The sequence below is a fragment of the Macrotis lagotis genome, chromosome X, assembly GCF_037893015.1.
Source record: "Macrotis lagotis isolate mMagLag1 chromosome X, bilby.v1.9.chrom.fasta, whole genome shotgun sequence".
Taxonomy (NCBI): Eukaryota; Metazoa; Chordata; class Mammalia; order Peramelemorphia; family Peramelidae; genus Macrotis; species Macrotis lagotis.
In genome coordinates, this window is record NC_133666.1 from 511,797,938 (window position 1) to 511,818,468 (window position 20,531).

Sequence of the window (20,531 nt, forward strand, 5' to 3'; positions counted from 1 at the left end):
GGAGGTTCAAAAGACTACATTGGGGGAGAAACAGGACTGCTAGATGTTTTTTATCAAGTTCTGGACATCTCAAGGCAGTTATAGTTTTGCTATCCAACGTGGAAATGACATAATAGGGTCCTATAGCCTCTTCAGTCCTCTGAAATCCCATCTATGTGTGAGAGCAGCCTAGAGTACAAAGAATTCTATGCCCAAAAGCATCATTTGCCAAAGAAAGAAATGTTTTCTAATTTTTACATGTCTCTATGACCCCAGACTGCCAACTATGACTTGAGGAGACCTCTAGTTTGCCAATTATTTTGTGCAAGTCAGCAAACTGATGATGGTGATTGAGTATCCTTGGCAATAAGGCCTTGGTTGGTGAATCAGAACTACTCATATTAGAGCACTCTGTCTCCAATTGAGTCCTTCTTTTCATTATGCATCCTAATGAGTGTCAACAAAATCAGAAGACATGATGTATTTTTTAATTAAAATACATTTGATATGAAAGTCATCAATCTAATAGGTCTAGTCCATCTTGGTAATCCTAAATTAAAATACTTCCTGAATGTTAATCTGCACACATTTAGCTTCAATACACAGCTGTGATGAGAGACTCTATCATTCTATGTGTTTATATTTAAAGAGGAATAATGTCTCCTTCCCACCCCTTTATGTGTGGACTATATTTTATTAGCCAATATATCAAAAGTCACCTTAACTCCCCACCACCACCCATATAAAGGCATACTACATACTTGGGTTCTGTGACTCATTTGGTCCTCAATGAGGAGCCAAACACAAATTCCAGGTTTTGTGTTTTACTTACAATAGCATTAGTGTTTAATCCTCCAGATTCAATCAAAAATACACTTAATATGGAGAAAACAAATCCTCCCTTTTATTACCATACTAAATACTTTTGCCAGCAAATGCTTTTGGGGGTGCTTTTTATTTATGGATTTCTACAATGCCTGAGAGCTTTTGTCTTTTTTAGTACTCCGTATTTATGGTTGGGGGATGATCATTTTCTGCTTGGCTTCACTTTGAGCTCTTTCAAAACTAGTTGGAGTAGTAATCGTTCCATACTGTTTATCCCATTCCCCCCCTGAGTCCTAAGTTAAATCTTTTCTACTCTCTCAGTGACATTGCAGTATATTATGTTATACATTCTTAAGCTATTAACTCTGGGCATCGCTAATGATTTCTTCCTTTAAAAAAACACAACAGAACATCCAGCACATAAAACATGTAAATGTTTCTTATTAAAACTCAAAATGAAAAACACAAACAAGCCTAACAGCAAAAGGAAAGAATTGGGGATTGTTTCAGTAAAATTGTAAGACGGAAACTAGTCTCTAAAACAGTCGTAACAGCAAAGAAAAGACCCTGAAGGGGAAGATTTCATTTTCCTTGTACTAATTTCCAAAAAAGTAGAAGGGTACAAAGTCTGCAAACTATAGAGCAGGGAGCTTAGGTTTCATGGTAATATTCCAGAACAGATCATTAAAGAAATTGTTGGTAAGAACCTAGAAAGGGAAATGGTGATTACAAAGAGCCAGCATAGCTTTATTAAGAGTAGGTCATGGGGATACTAGGTGGCACAGTGGATAGAGCACCAGCCCTGGAGTCAGGAGTACCTTAGTTCAAATCCAACCTCAGACACTTAATAATTACTTAGCTGTGTGGCCTTGGGCAAACCACTTAACCCAATTGCCTTGCAAAAAAAAAAAAAAACTAAACTAAAAAAAAGAGTAGGTCATGACAAACCATCTACTTTCTTTTTTGACAGTTACTAACCTTCTGGAAAAGAAGTATGCTATAAATATAGTCTAGCAAAGCTTTTAGTAAAGTATGTCTTACTATTCTGGTGGAGAAGATGGAGAGATATGAGTTATATGATTAAACAATCAGACACAAATAGAATGGATCGACTCCTAGATCAGCTGTAAGGTCCTGTCTTTGTGGCAAGTAGTATTCAGTGGAATATCCCAGAGATCTGGGTCTGGCATTATGCTACTAACATTTTAATCAATAACTTGGATAAAGACATAGCTTGCATGCTCCCCTGATATATAAATTCAGGAATAGCTAAAGGAATATGTTAGAACCAATTCTAACTAGTTTGTGAGACACAATTGTTAAATTTTCAATGTGGGCATTTACACTTTGGAAGTTGGCAAATTTGTTTTTATTGATTTGCAGACCTAAGAAAGTGATGGAAAAAAATGATAATAATGTAGTCTAAACTTAGAATTTTTCTGAGAGCTGATTGTTAAATGTTACTCTCACAACTCTGGATCACAGCTAACACATTAAATAACACAGTCTATATCCATAAACATTTTGGACTGAAACTAATAAGATGAAATTTGACTAGGAATATTTTAAATTTTGCACAATCTAATAAATACAAAATGTGCAATATATGGATAGTCAGAAACTATTCTGAAAAATAATAAAGGAATTTTAGTGGACTGTAAGCACAATGTGAATCAATGGTGTGATATGGTAGACCAAAAAGCTAATGATATCTTAGGCTGTATTGAGGGACATCGCTTCTAGAACTAGAAAGATGAAACTTCAACTGTACTGTTTCCATTAGACCTCTCCTTGAGAACTGTATGATACTCCAGTAATGGATAGAGCACCAGCCAAGGGTCAGGAAAGTCTAAGTTATTTACTAGCTGCATGACCCTGGTTAGGTCACATAGCCCAGTTTGCCTCAGTTTACTCATCTATAAAATAGACTGTAAAAGGAATGGCAAATCACTCCAGTATCTTTGCCAAGAACAAAGAATTATCTATGCCTGAAATGACTGATCAATGTATTTTATTCAGTTCTAGATTCTAGGACTTAAGAAATATATTAATAAGCTTGCAACTGTGCATGAAACACTATGAAGATGATAAAAGATCTTGAATCTATGACATATGAAGCTTAATTGAATGAATGGGTCATATTTAGACCAGAGTGAAAAAGACTTCAAATTTTTGAAGGATGGTCATATGTGGAAGGATTAGCCTAGTTATATTTGACCTTAGAAGTCAGGACCAGGAGTAACCAGGTGTGGACATTGTAAAAATTTGGGACTATGTCAGGAGAGCTTTCCTAGGCAATAGGACTGTCCCAGAGTGGAATAGGCTACTTAAAGAGGTGGATTCCTTGACTTTGCATGTATTTAGACTGTCTGGATGATTATTTATTAGTGATGGTATTTTACTGGGGAGATTCATTTTGAATATGAGTTGAACTAGAATAGAGCAGAATGGTCTCTTTCTTAAAAAGAAAAAAAAGTTTGATGTTTTTGTCCTTTGTTTTCAAAGAAGATTAATGACATCATGGGTAATATCTTGAATCATGCATGAATAAGATTTAAGTGAGGCAGAGTTGTCCAGAGTTGTTAATTTCAGTCTCTCTTCCAGAATCATCAAATATCAAATACAGAACAAAAGACAGGATGACTGGGGATGCTCTGGGATGCGCAGGATAGCCTTGACCTCATCAGTGTCTGACTAAGCTCTGAACACTCTACAATGCCTACTTAAGTTGCATTCATAGCCATTGGAACAAACTGCCCTCACTGGCTCATTGTAGTGTAGGAAGTCTTCACGTACATCCTGCTAACTCTTTGACAGATTTGTGTCCCACTGGTTACCCTCAACCTAGTTTAGTCTATCTGCTTAGACAGTTTCCTGATGTGGGATTACTGTGCATGCTCCAGTTTCTTGGAGGAAGGTGAGAATTAAGTGCTAGTTGGACACCAAAGGTAGATGAGGGCTTACTAAGTCCTTGTCCTTATCGAACTTTATGACATGGGAAACATTATCTTGGGACTGTGCAGTATGGTGTGTCTGCATCAAAGAAGGCACTGTGCTCTATAAACAAAGAATTGCAGTAATTCAAAAGAAACATGAGATGCACAAATTTAGAGATATCTCTACTCCAAATGATCCTATGGACTATTTGTGCAGAATCTGTGGTAGTGTTCCAAACTTGCATTGTTCTAATCAGTCACTGTTGGGCACACTGTAACTTGGCTCTAACATAATGATGTCATTGGTCTTCTTCAAGAATGAAGGACCCAACGATCCATTTATAATTGGGGGTAAAGGAAAAAAAAGACAAAATTGGAACAAGAAAGCTGGGCTTGAATCTTACCTAAGGTCATTTACTACATGAATGACCTTGAGCAAATTACTTGACCACTTTGGGTCTCAATTTACTCATTGTAAAATGAAAAATCCTTGTCTTTGGAGAAAGAGTCCTAGCAGAGGACTTAGATTTGAATCCTACTTCTGATACTATCTATATTCTTATGATCCACCAGACAGCTTCCAAAAAACCAAAGTCTTTGGGTTCTGAGGGCAGTTTGTTTGAAAGGGAAGATCTGAAAGGAAAGGCCATTTGGATGTATGGGGTGTTGTATTCTGTCAACAGATATTCTATGCTGATGCTTGCCCAACATTGATGGTTTGCTGAGGTGTCACGCTGAAAAAGGAGAAAAAGGAACCAATTCGAAGGCCAAGAGCCTTCTGTCTATTGATGTCCAACAGACCATTGACAATAGTCTTGAATGATTCTGGAAAAGGCAAGTGAGAAGGATGCCTTAGTAGAGCATACTTCTCAATATAATAAATATAATGTGTAAGTCATACCACCATTATTTTAGTTGGCAAGGTTTTCTTCAAAATCGAAGGACAAGCAGGGCAGAGCCAAGATGGTGATGTGAAGGCAGAATTTCCAGGAAAACTCCTTCCCCAAAAAACTCCAAAATCAAAGGACAGCTATCATGATGAGGATGAGGATGAGGATGAGGATGATGATGATGATGATGATGATGATGATGATGATGACTTTGGGAAAGTGACTTCATTCTCTGTGTTCAGTTTGCTTATATTTAAAAGGAGTGGATTGTACTAATCTATCCCTAAACTTTCTTACAGATAAAAATCCTTTTTTTTAACTCAGATTGAGTAGTGGTAGAACTTCTATAAGAATTTAGGTGTGTTTGGAGGGAGAGGAGATTGTAGTGGTAGTCAGGTGGTGAGCCATCCTTTAAGCCTTTATTTAGAATCTACTCTGATGTTAAGTAAGACATGATGTTAAGTGGGGAAGAAAGCCTTTTCCAACCCCTATTAACCTTCAGTGCCTCCCCCATATTTGTTGTGTATGTAATTTGCTTGTTTTGTATATATTTCCTTATATGTTGTCTTCCCCATTAGACTGTAAGTTCCTTTAGGGCAAGAACTGCCCTTTGCCTCTTTTTGTATCTCCAGTGCTTAGTATAATGCCTGAACATAGTAGGCACTTAATAAACATTTATTGAATTGAAGTATTGATGTTACAAAAGAAAATAGTTAAAGATAATCCTTGATCTCAAGGAGTTCACTTCATTGTCTGTGGAGTGAGACTACAAACAAAAAACTGTGTCCTAATAGAATACTGACAGGGTCAATTTGAGATCATTGGTGACAATGGTACCAGAATTAAGAAAGATCAGGAAAGATGTCCTGCAGAAAGTAGAATTTTAGGTAAAACTTGAAGGAAATAAAAAAAAAAACACCAGGAAGGGATTATGAAGAGGAGAAGAAATCAAAGTAGGGGGGAAACAGTGAAAATGCCTGGAGATGGAATACCTTGTTGAGAACAGCAAGGAGGCTAGTGTCATGGAATCAAAGAGGGGAAAAGAAATGAGAATTTATATAGTCCTACTATGTACCAAGTATTGGTAAGCATTTTACAAATATTACAAATATAATGAGCTATCATGATCCCCATTTTACAGTTGAGGAAACAGGTAGACAAAGTGATTTATCAAGGTCATGCAACTTGGAAGTAGCTAAGGCTGGGCTTGAATTCACATCTTCCAGGCTCCAGGTCTTGTGCTTTATCCACTGTGCACAACCTATCTTTGATGCCTTTGGGTAGACTGGGAGTAAGGTAGCCTGTAAAGTGAAATAAACCTGGAAAGATTAGGGGGAGTTTATTAAAGGCTTCAAATGCCAAACCAAAGATTTTATATTTGATTCTGAAAGTGATAGAGAAACACTGAACTGGCTGAGGAATTTAGGAAAATCACTTTGACATCTAATAGAAGATGTAATGGAGTGGGTAGGATCAGAATTGTGCCTGGGTGGGGGTGGGGGCAACCATAAGGCTTGCAGTGAATGATGAAAGCCTGTCTCAGGATAAGCTGCAGTGACAGAGGAGAAAAGGGGGGCATACACAAGAGATGTTATGAAAGTAAAATTAGTGGTAACAACAGATGGGATGAAAGAGAAAGTGGACAGTTTAAGATAATACCTAGGTTGTCTGTGTGTGTGTGTGGGGGTGATAATAAGGGCTACGACAACTTGCAGAATTGTATAAAGTAGGGCACAGGTACATGTAAATTAAATGGGAAACAAGAACTCAGAGTCTAGCTACAACAAAAGACTCCATGAAGTCCAGTTTCAAAATGGCCAGGAAAACAGACACCTCCGTTACTTAATGTGAGTGAGAGCCTTGTAAATCACCCAACTTCCCCTTCCTGTATTCTCACAGCTGGAACTTACAAACAAAAATAAAACCCCAAGTAGCTGATGGTTTTTAGACTTTCTATGTAGTTCAGTTTTCTTTATTTAGGGACTTATAAACAAAAGAAACAATTCTTAAAACACCTGTCAAGAAGAAAAAGTTTAAAGTGACCATTTTCAGGCTATTCACTAGTCAGGATTTTTGAGGGGCAGGCAGAATGGGGTAGGGGAAAGGATTGGTGAGGGAAAAGAGTTGAGACAAAGGATAATATTGGATGGGTCAGTTTAAGATAATTGGATCAGAGGAACCTACATTTAAGGCAGAAAGAAATCTTAGCAATCATTTGGCCCAAAGGTTATTAACCTTTTGTTTATGTCAAGTATCACTTTGTCTGGGATCCCTCAATTCTCTTGCAATACAGCCATTAAATTATTTTTAAAAGTTCATAGACCCCAAATTAAGATCTAGGTCACCTCCATTATATTGTGGATGTTTGTGAAGCCCAGAGAGTTTAGGTGACCTGTTCACTATCCCATAGGGTCCTAAGTAGCAGAATTGGGATTGGAACTCAGATTCCTGGAAGTTAATTCTTCTCCTATATAGTTTTTCCTGTTTTTTCTTGTGTATGGAATGAAAGCTATTTCACTTATAATTTGGAATCATAAATATTTGAAGCATTCCTGCTTAAAAACAGAATCACATCTAACCGTTCCTGATTTTAAAGAGGAACAAACCAAGGTCCAGAGAAGTAATTTTCAAGTCAATGGCAATCTCTTCAGACCCAGAGGCCAAAACTTTTGCCACTAGTCTAATGCAGGGAATTCACATTATGTGCTTTGAAAATTATAGTAAATGGGTTCCTATCTTTTGAATCATAGTGAATGGATTCATGGTAACTAAATAAGAAAAATGACCCTTCTCATGTACATAGAAGAATTACATAGAATAAGAAATTTGGAGTTTTTTCCCCAAAATTTTTCAGCACATTACAAGATCATCACATCAATACTTTGAGATAGATATCACTCTCCCTATTTTATAGATTAGATTGTGATGTTTGGAAAGGTTCAATCATGTATTTCAAATGAAACAAAGTAAGTTATCTTATTTAGCACCAAGGAACTAGAAACAGCATCTAACACCACCAAACTCTAGCCCATTTCTCTATCTACCACAGATGGACAGGTTCTTGATCTAAATATTTCTTTGGCTAAATCAACAAAGCAAACAATATGGAGATGATAGAAAAGAGGGAATGGACTCCTCTTTTATAGAATGGAAGCACGAAGCAGTCAAACTCATTTTGAGATGGAGTTGCCCAGGCAAGCTTACTTGCTTATTTACTCAGTTATTTCAAAGTTCAATTTTTGCTACCCTTCTGTATGAGAAAGGAAAACAAGAAATATCTCAGACTAAATTCATTACTATTAGGCCTAACTCCCAAACAACCTACTGTTCTATGAGCTCATAGGCATTCTTCTGATCTCTCCCCTAGAAGGGACAGTTCATATTGTGAGTAGCCTCCAGCCAATTTGATTCCAGATTAAATCTTGTTAAAATAAACCTCAAGGGCTGCCTTGAAGAGGAACTAACTTAAAATAGACCTAAGTAGCTTGAGCAGTATCACCTTCAGTTTATTGATAATGCATGAAGATTTTAAGTGTTTCTTATATTTTCTGTATTTGAATATGTATCCCAAGTCTTGTGTTGCTTTTGTTGAGTTTTTGTGTTTTTTTAATGTTAGATTTATAGCACTATCAATGGAGTAGCTGCCTACCCATTCACAACTAAGTAACTCCAAGATCAGTCTTAATAGCAAAACCTAGGATTCAGGATTCTATTTGCTTCTCCTACATATATGCCCTGGTAGGGAACTAGAGATGATGTAATTCCTAGGCACCTGTTTTTTGGCTTTCAGACAGAACATTGTTTGCCAAAGTTAGACACACATCTTGTCCCTACTCTGGTACAATTGTCTTCATCTTCATGTAACTGGTCCACCCCACCCCCAATTCTTTAATCCCCTCAGCACATCTCCGGGGAAATTTCCAGTCTTACTACCAACCAAAAAATATTTATTAAGAGTCCACTATGCATGAGACATTGTACTATATTCCCATCACTACCTTAATAATGAACAACTTATTCAAAAGCAGTGATATTTTACAGAGAACAGAATAACAAGGAAACTCACATTATTAACTGTAACATAAAGAATTTAGGGTAGCAAGTCTACTAGTATTAACATGTGCACATATCATTTCTCTATATTAAATTTTGGTAAATTTTACAATATTTAAATTTTTTCATTATTGTTATTATTATGTTATGGTGATCTATGATTAGAGAGCTTTGATTTTTTTATTATTCTGATTTATTAATTTTATATTCCTTCCAATTACATGTGAAAAACAATTATTACTATAGGTTATAGATGTGCAGTCATGTAAACTGCATGACATCTCCATATTAGTCATTTTGCACAAAAAAACCAAAAAGGAAACCAGGAAGGAAGGAAGGAAGGAAGGAAGGAAGGAAGGAAGGAAGGAAGGAAGGAAGAAAGAAAGAAAGAAAGAAAGAAAGAAAGAAAGAAAGAAAGAAAGAAAGAAAGAAAGAAAGAAAGAGAAAGAAAAAAGAAAGAAAGAGAGAAAGGAAAGAAAATGAAAAATAATAAACTTAGGTTTACATATTCAGACAACTTTAATTTTTTTATTTGGAGGAAGATAGCATCTTGCATCTTGAGTTCTATAGAATTGTTTTGGATCATTTTATTGCTGAGAATAGTCAAATTATTCACAGTACTTCATTGTATAATATTTCTATTACTGTGCACAGTAATTTTGCTTCCTTCTTTTTGTATCATTTCATATAAGTCCAATTTTTCTGAAATTTTCCTGTTTATCATTTCATATAGCAAAATAATATTTTTTTTGCAAGGCAATAGGGTTAAGTGACTTGCCCAAGGCCACACAACTAGATAATTATTAAGTGTCTGAGACTGGATTTGAACCCAGGTACTCCTGACTCCAGGGCCAGTGCTCTATCCACTGTGCCACCTAGCCGCCCCTAGCAAAATAACATTAAAGCAAAATTACATACCATGCCTTGTTCATTCATTCCCCAACTGATGGACATCTCAGCTTGCAATTCCTAGGCAACACAAAAAAAGCTGCCATAATTATTTTTTTAATAAATAAGTTCTCCACCTTTTTTATTTTATCTCTTTGGGATATAGTCCTAGTAGTTCTATAGCTGGGTCAAAGGGAATATAATTTTAATAGCTCTTTGAACTTCATTCCGAATTGCTCTCCAGATGAGTTGAAATCAATTTACATCTCAACCAATAGTGCATTAATGACCCAGTTTTCCCAAATCTCCTCCAACATTTGTCATTTTCCTTTTTTTGTCATATTAGCTAATCAAAGGGATATAACATAGTATCTCATATTTGTTTTAATTTGTATTTTTCTAATCAATAGTAATTTAGAACATTTACAGAATATTACTATAAATAGCTTTGATTTCTTTGAGAATTTCCTGTTCATAATCTTTGATCATTTATCAATTAGGGAATGACTTTTCAATTCTTAATATATCTGAGAAATGATGTTTTTATTCGAGATACATTCTGTAAAATTCCACCCCCCACCCAGTTTTCTACTTTCCTTCTTATTTTAGTTTTCTTTGTGCAACAATTTTTACACCTCATTTATTTATTTTCCTGTTACATGCAAAGGTAGTTTTCTTTTTTCCTTTTTTTATCTCCTTTCCTTGTTGAAATTTAATGTAATTTTTCCAATTACATGATGTTATGAATGGCTTGTAAATACTTAAGTCCAGAGTGATTAAAATGGTTTCTTTTATTATGACATCTCTCAAGTGGAGAGGGGCACTGAAATCTGGAACTGCTAGTTATTATATGCACTTTGAAAGACTTTGTTCCTCCCTCTTCATGCCAATCATTGACTGGGCTCATAATCTAGAAACATTCATCCCCATAAATTTTCTCCACCCTACTCATTATGCCAATGTTCAAGAACAGCTATTTCCTTGAGCATGAGCAAAGGAGAAGGACTTATACCCTAGGTTTATCTAAGAACTAGGTGAGTCAGACTTGACCTAATCTCAGGTTTTGAGGCTAAGTCTTTTGTTTTAATTTACCTGCCCACAGGCAACAATACAGGCAGACTCCAGTTTTTGTAAGGTAAACTAACAATTCTCCCTTCCATTCTTTTGGAACCCATATACCCCCATTTTCTTCACACATGAAAAGATAGTTATCAACATTCATCCTTTTCCAAGCTTTTGAGTTCTACATTTTTCTACCACCCTCCTTCTCACTTCATACCCCCTGGCAGCAAACAAATGGATATAGAATGTATATATAAAATCATATTTACCATATTTTTTCTATTACTCAAACTGTGAATTAAGAACTAGAACTATGGGGGGAAACATGAGAACAATAAACATAAATGATCTTTTAAAATGTGAACATAGTTTGTTTTGTTCTATATTCAAAATTCATAGTTTTTTCTTTGGATTTGTATGGCCTTCTCCTTAACAGGTCTCTCAGGACCGTCCTTGCTCACTGAACTGCTGAAAGGAGTTGTCAGTCATGGTTGATTATCTCACAGTGCTGCTGTTAGTGTGTATGATGTTCTCCTGGTTCTGTTCACTTCCTTCAGCATGAGTTCATGCAAATCTTTGCTTCCTTTTCTCATAAAAAAGCTTTTAATTTGATTTATTAGTTCAATTTTTTTACTTTCAATTTTATTCATCTCTCCTTTGATTTTCAAAATTTCTAATTTGGTATTTAATGGGGGATTTTTAATTTTTCTTTTTAACTTTTTATTGTATGCCCAATTCATTGATTTCCTCTTTCTCTATATTATTCATGTAAGCATTCAGAAATATGAAATTTTCCCCAAATAACTGATTTATCTGAATCCTCCAAGTTGTCATATGATGTCTCATTGTTGTCATTGTCTTGCATGAAATTGTTGATTATTTCTATGATTTGTTGTTTGATCTGCTCACTTTTAAAAATTAGGTTATTTAAATTCCAATTAATTTTAGTCTTTCCATGGCCCTTTATTTCATGTGATTTTTATTGTATCAAGATCTGAAAAGTATGCATTTAATATTTCTTCTTTTATGCATTTGATTGTGAGTTTTTAATTTCCTAATATATACTCATTTTTAATGCCATGTAACACAAAGATAAATGTTATATTCCTTTCTACACCCATTCAATTTTCTCCAGAGATCTATCATATTTAACATTTCTAAAATTCTATTCATTTTCTTAATTTCCTTTTTGTTTATTTTGTGGTTAAATTTATCTATTTCTGAGAGAGGGATGTTGAAATTCCCCCACTAAAATAGTTTTGCTATCTATGCTTCCTGTGACTTATTTAGCTTCTCCTCTAAGAATCTGGATGCTATTATACTTGGCACCTATGTTTGGTATTGATATTTATTACTTCTTTGCCTATGGTACCTCTCAGGAAGGTTGTTTGCTTTATTATCCCTTTTAATGAAAACTGTTTTTGCTTTGTCAGAGGTAAGGATTTCTACCCCTGCTTTTTTTCACTTCAGTTGAATCATAAAATATTCTGCTCCAGTCTTTTACCTTCTCATTGTATTTCTATTTAAAAATGTGTTTCTTGTAAACACACTGAAGGATTCTAGTTTCTAATGCACTCTACTATCAGTTTTCATTTTATAGGAGAGTTCATCCCATTCACCTTTACTCTTTATTTCTTTCCATTCTATCTACCATCCTTTTGTACTTTTATTTCTCCTTTCATCCTGCCCCACTCATCAGTGTTTTGCTTTTGAACACCACCTCCCTCAATCTGCCTTTATCCCCTTTCCCCTTTTACTTCCTTTCTTCTCTACATTCTATCAGTCCCTTCTTCCCTTCCCCCTTTCCCTCCTAATACCCTGTAGAATAAGATAAATTTCTAAACTCAACTGAGTGGGTTATACCTTTTGCTATTATTTTAAAAAAAATCAAGAAATTCTCACCTCCTCCCTTCTTATCCATTACCATAATAGGTTCTTTGTGATTCTTATTGTGTTGTAATTTATCCCATTCTGCTTCTCCCTTCCTCCCATCCCAGTACAATCCTGTTTTTAATGTCTTAATTTTTTTTAAAGTCATCCTATCAAAATTAACTTCCGCTTATAACTTCTATCTAAGTATACTCCCTCTTATTGATATAGTCTTTAAATTATCATTCTCTATAATTAAAATATCATTATTAAATTAATTAAAATATTAAAATATCATTCTGTTTTTCCAATGAGGCATATTATACTTTTTTCTATTTTTTTCATTTTTAAAAATTTTGTTTGACTAATTCTTGATGTCTCACAGAATCATTAGCTTCCATTTGCTTAAATCTATTTTTCAAGGAATTATTTTCTTCAGTTAACTTTTTATTTCATTTTCCAGTTGAACAATTCTCTTTTTATAGGAGTACTTCTTTTTTTTCTTATTTGTCCAATTGTATCTTTGAAGGAACTATTTTCTTTTTGCATTTGACCAATTTTTTTTAAAGGACTTAATCTTTTCAGTCAATTTTTGAATCTCATTCTGTAAGATGTTGAATTTCTCATGCATTTCTTTCCCCAATTTTTCTACTTGATCTTTAAAATCCTTTTGAGCTCTTCCAAGTAGATTTTTGGACTAGTGACCAATTCATAATCCCATCTAGGGATGCATATGTATTTTTTTCCCCATCCTTTTCTGAGATGTTCTTCCTTGTCTCTATAGTAACTTTCAGCTGTCCTGACTTTTTTCTGAATTTTCTTACCCATTTTGAGCTGTGCTCCTTGCCACAGGAACCTCACAAATTTCTTATGTTGGGAGAAGGGTGCACTGGCAGACTTTCCACATTGAAACCACTAATGCCTTTCTCACTGCAAAACCTTCTGTGATGTGAACCCTAGTGGCTTTTTCACTGGGCTGGGACATCCAATTCTGTCTTGCTGACTGAACAAAGGGCAACCAACTTAAGTCTTCTGACTGAACAGAGGGTCTGAGGTTCATGTTAGAGCTCTCTCAGCTAGAGCACCCCTAGCCTGCTGAATTGGGTCCTACTGGCCTTCACAGGTCTTTGTTGTGACTGAGAGCTTCAAGTTGCCCTCCTCTACACCCTGTCTGTACTTTTTTTCAATTCTCTGACCATGACTCTTCTCTCTGCTCCTGACCACACTTGTCCTCAAATCTAATGAGACAGACTTTGCTGGAAAATGCTTCATTCTGTTCTTTTTATGGATTCTGTAGCTCCAGAATCTGTTTAAAGACTTGGTTAGCATTTTTCCTGAGGAAATCCTGGAAAAGCTTAAGGAAGTTCTTAGCTTCCCTCTGACATCTTGGCTCCACCCCTTTCCATGGTTTTCTAAAGTCAGCATGCTCATGATTTCTTACAAAACAATAGTCTGCATCATATTATTGTACCATAACCTATTTAATCATTCCCCAATTGATTGCATACCCCTCAATTTCCAATTCTTTGCCAATGCAAAAAAGAGATGACATAAATATTTTTGTACATGTGGGTCCTTTCTCCTTTTTTTATGACCTTTGGGATATAGAACTAGTAGAGATATTTGCTGGTTCAAAGGATATTGTCAAAATGCTCTCTGTCTCTTGTTTGGTTCTAAAGTCTCACTGTATCTATACACCTGACAGGTAAACTATTCCATCCTCTTCTAATTGACTTATGCTACACCCTTTATGTATAAATCATATATGTCTTTTGCCAGTTTTCTTGGTATATGATATGAGATAAAGTCTATACCTAGTTTCTGCAATACTGTGTTCCAGTCTTCCTAGCAGTTTTTGTCAAATAATGGATTTTTGTCCCCAAATTTTCCATATTTTTTAGGTTTTTGTAAGGCAAATGGGATTAAGTGGCTTGCCCAAGACCACACAGCTAGGTAATTATTAAGTGTCTGAGGTCAGATTTGAACTCAGATGCTCCTGACCCCAGGGTCAAGCTCTATCCACTGCTCCACCTAGCTGCCCCTCAAAGTTTCCATTTTTGTGTTTATCAAGCAGTAAATGACTATGGTCAATAACTTCAATGTATTGTGTAACTAATCTATTCTGTTATACAACACTCTATTTCTAAGGCAGTTGCTAGATTGTTTTGATATTTATCACTTTATAATATAATTTGAGAGCTGGTATATTTAGGTCACACATGTTTACACTTCTTCATCACTTCCCTTGATATTCTTTTTTTTTCTACTTTTCTTTTTGTTGTTAATTTATTTTTTTAAATTACATGAAAACATCAGTTTTCAACATTCATCTTTTTGTAAGCTTTTCAGTTCCACTTACCACTATCATCATTGTTTTTTATCATTGAACTGCTGAGAGGTATTAAGTCCATCTGGGTTGATCATCACACAGTAGAAATATGTTTTTGGGTCTTCCCTCAAAATTCTTGACCTTTTGTTCTTTCAGATAAATTTTGTTATTTTTTTAAATTCATAATTTTTTGTTATTTGATTGGTACGGTACTGATACAGAGATTAATTTAGGTACAATTGTCTTTTTTTTATTATATTGGCTCAGCCAAATCATGAGCGATTAATATATTTCCAGTTGTTTAGATCTAACTCTATTTGTATGAAAAATGTTTTGTATTTTTATTCATATAGTCCCTGGGTTTGTTTTGTCAGGTAGACTCCCATGTATTCTATATTGGCTACAGATATTTTTAAATGGAATTTCCCTTTCTATTTCTTATTACTAGGCTACATATATAGAAATGCTGGTGATTTGTATGAATTTATTTTGTTATCTACAACTTTTCTAAAGTTGTTAATTATTTCAAGTAGTTTTTAAATTTGAATCTCTAGGATTCTCTAAATATATCATCACATTTACTATAAAGACTGATAGTTCTGTTTCCTCATTACCTATTCTAAAGACCTCAATTTCTTTTTCTTCTCTTACTGATTTACCTGGCATTTCTAATGCAGTGCTGAATAATAGTGGTGATAATAGACATTTTTACTTCAACCCTGATATTATTGACAAGGCTGTATAGTTTATCTTCATTAAGATAATGCTTGTTAATGGTTTTAGAGAGATATTACTCATCATTTTAAGGAAAGCTCTATACATTCCTAGGATCTCTGATATTTTAAAATAAGAATGGGATATATTTTCTCAAAGGCTTTTTCTTCATATATTTAGATAATCACATAATTTCTGTTTGTTTTATTATTTATATGATCAATTATACTGTTAATATTCCTAATATTGAATCCAACTGACCCTAGGAATTTTTTCTTAGGAATTTCATTGATGACTTCTTAAATATCATTGTCTAAGATTGACTTATTTAAATATTATATTTTCTATTCATGCAGGCAATTTATATTTTTGTAAATATTCATCTATTTTATTTAGATTGTCAGATTAACTGGCATATAATTAGACAAAATAGTTCCTAATATTTGTTTTAATTTCTGCTTCATTGGAGTGAATTTTCCCTTTTCATGATTTTATACAGGTAATTTGATTTTCTACTTTTCTTTATTAAATAAAATTTTAAAAAATTAAGCTATTTCAGTTTTACATAAAAATCATCCTTTAGTTTTATTTATTAAATAGTTTTCTTTTAATTTCATTTCTCTCTCCTTTGATTTTTCAAGGATATCAATTTGGCATTTAAATGTGATTTTTAATTTGTTGTTTCCTGATTTTTTATTGTCATATTTATTTATGCTTTTATTAATTCAGTTTATTGAACTGCTCTTTTTTCTATCTGATTAATGTAAGAATTTAGAGGTATAAATTTTCCCTTAAGTAGTGCTTTGATAGCATTCCATAAATTTTAATATATTGTCTCATTGTTTTTATTCTCTTTAATGAAATTATTGATTGCTTCTTTGATTTGTTCATTGACCCATTTTATCTTTAGGATTATTTAATTTCAATTATTTTCACTACAATAAGAAAAAGATGCGCTTAATATTTCTGTTTTTATGCACTTGGTCATAAGATTTTATGTGGCTTAATACATAGTCAGTTTTTGTGTAGGTATCATATAATGCTGAGGAAAAGTTTTATTCCTTTTCAATTCAGTTTTCTTCATAGATTTATAATATTTAACTTTTTAAAAAATGCTACTCACCTCCTTAATTTCTTTTTTGGTTATATTTTGTTAGTTTTTTCTGTTTCTGGGAGGGAAAATTTGAGGTCCCTCACTAGTATAGTTTTAGTGAATATTACCTCCTGTATTAACATTGCTATAAATTTAGATGCTAAAGAATTTGGAGTTCATATGTTTAGTGTCAATATTACTTCATTGTCTATGGTAACTTCTTTTTCCAAAATATTTCATTTATTTATTGTTAGGGACTGTTGTGTATGGGAGCATTGTAAATTATCTTCACCTGGTGACCTTGAGCATCAGAGACTTATCTTACTAAGTGTCATGGGAGTAGGAGTGTATTAGAGACTAGGGAGGTATTTAAGCACTGGTATTTGGTTCAATAAACAGAGAACTGGGAGACCTTGGTGTAGAGGGAGAAACTTGTCTTCCTTGTCTCCTGCCTCTCCAATGTTCTCCTGGGGAAAGATAAGGGAGTTCAGAAAGGGACTCAACATTTTATTTTTCTAACTACAGTCAAAGATAGTTTTTTGTAACTTTTTTCCACATCTCCTATGACATTGATCATTTTCCTTTTTAGTCACATTGGCCAATCTGATAGATGTGAGGTGGTACCTTGGAAGTGTTTTAATTTGCATTTCTCTAATCAATAATGATTTTGAAAATTTTTATATGACTATAGACAGCTTTAATTTCTTCTTCTGAGAATTGTCTTTCATGTCTTTTGTCCATTTTCTATGGTATCTTTTAACAAGATAAAGTTTCCTTTCTTATATTTTTAAATTAGATCTATTTTTGCTTTTGTTTTGTCTGACATCACAATTGCTATCACTTTTTTTACTTCAACTGAAGCATAGGTTTTGCTTAATTTATTTGTTTAAATTTCTTCTGTTTATGTCGCTATTTCAAGTAAGTTTCTTGCAAATGGCATATTTCAAGATTCTGGCTTTTAAATGATGTTATCTGCTTCTGTTTTAGTGATGAGTTCATCCCATTCACATTTATAGTTACTGTATACTTCCTATTTTTCCTCTCTCTCTCTCTCTCTCTCTCTCTGTCTGTCTGTCTCTGTCTGCTTCTCTCTCTCTCTCTCTCTCTCTCTCTCTCTCTCTCTCTCTCTCTCTCTCTCTCTCTCTCCTCTCTCCCTTGTTTTCTTTCCTTCCATTCTGTCTCTCCTTTCAGTGTTTTACTTTTGACCACTACCTCTCCCAATCTTCCCTCCCTTCTATCAGTACCCCCTCTCAATTTTCTTATCCCGGTCTCTTTTTACTTTCTTACATGATATGATATATTTCTATATTCAACTAATTGTTTATGTTTTTCCTTCTTTGAGCTAATTCTGATGAGTGTAAGGTTCAAGAATACCCTACCCTCCCATTTTCCTCTCCATTATAATAACTCTTTTGCATGTTTTTCTGTGGAAAAAAAATTACTCTATTCTATCTCCCCCTTCCTTTTTCTCCAAGTACAATCTTTTTTCTCTCCCTTTAATTTTGTTTTATTAGATATCCCATCCTAGTCAATTCATTCACACCTGTCTATATAAACTCTTTCTAATTTCTTTTTATAGTGATAAAGTTCTTAAGAACTGCAAATGTCACTTTTGACCAAGATGGCAGAGAGAAGCCAGGTACTGTGCTAAGGTCTCCTGGCTTTCCCTCAGAACTAATATGAAACAAGCCTCTTAATAAAATTCAAATCCCCAAAATCCAGAGAAGAACATCTACCAGCATGATCTGTCTCAGGGAAATGTGGGTGAGCTGAGGGACAGAGAGGAGAGAACCAGCACAGGGATAGTGGGATAAGATTTGGGACTAACCATAGAACAGCCAAGGAAGTTTTTGGCTTTGTAATCAGGCAGGAGAACTCCAGCAAGCTTGGAGGGAGAGTTCAGCACAACCTACCTCTGGCACAGCAGCTAGATATCAATCTGGTTAGTTCTGCTGGCCTGGAAGACCAGGGTGTGGGCCCTGTATTTTCAGTGGAGTCTCCCTGTATCCAGTTGAGCCACACCCCACCCCCATGATAAAAAGGGACTCTTCCCAGAACAAACTGGGTAACAACTGCTCGCCATCCCCCAGGCTCAGGTTTGGGCAGCACATCTTTCTCAGTGTTGAGTGAATAATAAGATTAACTGCATAGCCCAAGGGCCCAGCCTACATTGTTCAAGAATAATTCAGACCCTGCTGCTCCCCCCATCCCCTTAGGCCTAAGGAGTTGGCAACAAATTAAGGTAATAGACACTCCAGAGAAAGCCTCTAGCACTTCCTACTGGCAGGTCCACATGGAGTTAATAAGCCCAGTGAGCTAAGCCTCTAGTATTTTCAAAACCAAACTTCTATGAACCAGCCCCACCCCCAACACAAGATCTTAGGAAAATGAAGAAAGGTGAGGAAAAAGAGTGGTCCATTGAAAGCTATTTCAAAGAAAAAAAGACCATAATTTGGAGAAATCTAGAACTTCTGAGGAAAATATGAATTGGTCTCCAGCCCAGAAAGACTTCTTAGAAGAGATCAGGAAGGAGCTTAAAAATCAGTTGGAAAAATTGGAAAAGGAAAGGCAAGAGAAAATTAACACATTGCAACAAGGAAATACAACTAGACAAAAACAAAAAGAAAATAATTCTCAAAACCACAATTGGGCAACCAGAAAACTCCTTCAAAAAGGAGTTGGAAAAGGTAAATGAAGAATATTCTCTAAACAGAAGAATGGAATCCATGGAACTAATGGACTCATGAGACAACAAGAATCTGTTAAACAAAACCAAAAAAATTGAAAAAAATAGAAGAAAATGTAAATACCTCATCTGCAAAACTATTGACTTAGAGAATGGAAAGAGAGAGAGACAACTTAAGAATCACTGGGTTTCCTGAACACATTGAAAGGATAATAAAAGCCTGGACTAAATATTCCAGGATCTTTTGAAGGAAAATTACCCTGATATCATGGAATCAGACAGCAAAATGAAATACCTAGGAATATTGTGGCCAAATTTCAGAACTCTCAGCTAAAAGAGAAAATCCTGCAAGCAGCCAGAAAGAAACAATTTAGATACCAAGGAACCACAGTAAGGATTACACAGGATCTGACTGCATCAACATTAAGGGATCAAAGGGCCTGAAATACAATATTCTGAAGAGCAAGGGAGATTCGCTATCCTGCAAAACTGAGTCTTCTTTTCCAGGGGAAAAGATGGACATTTAACAAAATAGGAGACTTACAACTTTTCCTGATGAAAAGACCAGAGCTAAATAGAAAATTTGATTTCAAAGAGGAGACTCAAGAGACACATGAAAAGGTAAAAAGGGAAAAGAAAAAAAATCACTAACAAAAAAGATGAAACTGGCTATGTCCCCACTTGGGAGAAAGGTTCTTATAAATCTTGAGGATTGTAAACCTATTAGAGAGAATATACTTGGTCAGAACTAATGGACACTCAAACTTGTCTATGATTCAGAATGATTTAAAAACAATATATCCTTAAAAAGACAGGACAATAAAGAGATTGGAGGATGGAAGAGATTGAATGGGGGTAAATCACATTACAAGAAGAGAGGTACAAAGGACCTATTGCAATAGAGGGAAGAAGGGAGGAGGTTAAAACCACCTGAATCGTATTCTCTCAGATTTGTCTCAAAGAAAGATTAACATACACATACTCAGTTAAGTTAAGAAAGTTATTTTACTTTCAGATATGAAAAGGGGAAAGGGGGAGGGGGAGGAAAAGAGGATTTAAGAGAAAGAAGGGAAGATGAAAGGGGCAAAGGGAAAGGGGAAAGATAGGGGAGGGGATGAATATAAGGGGGAAAACAAAGTGAAGGAGGTAGTATTCTGAAGTAAATTACCGGAGAATATGGATAAAATGATAAAAGGGGAAAAATACA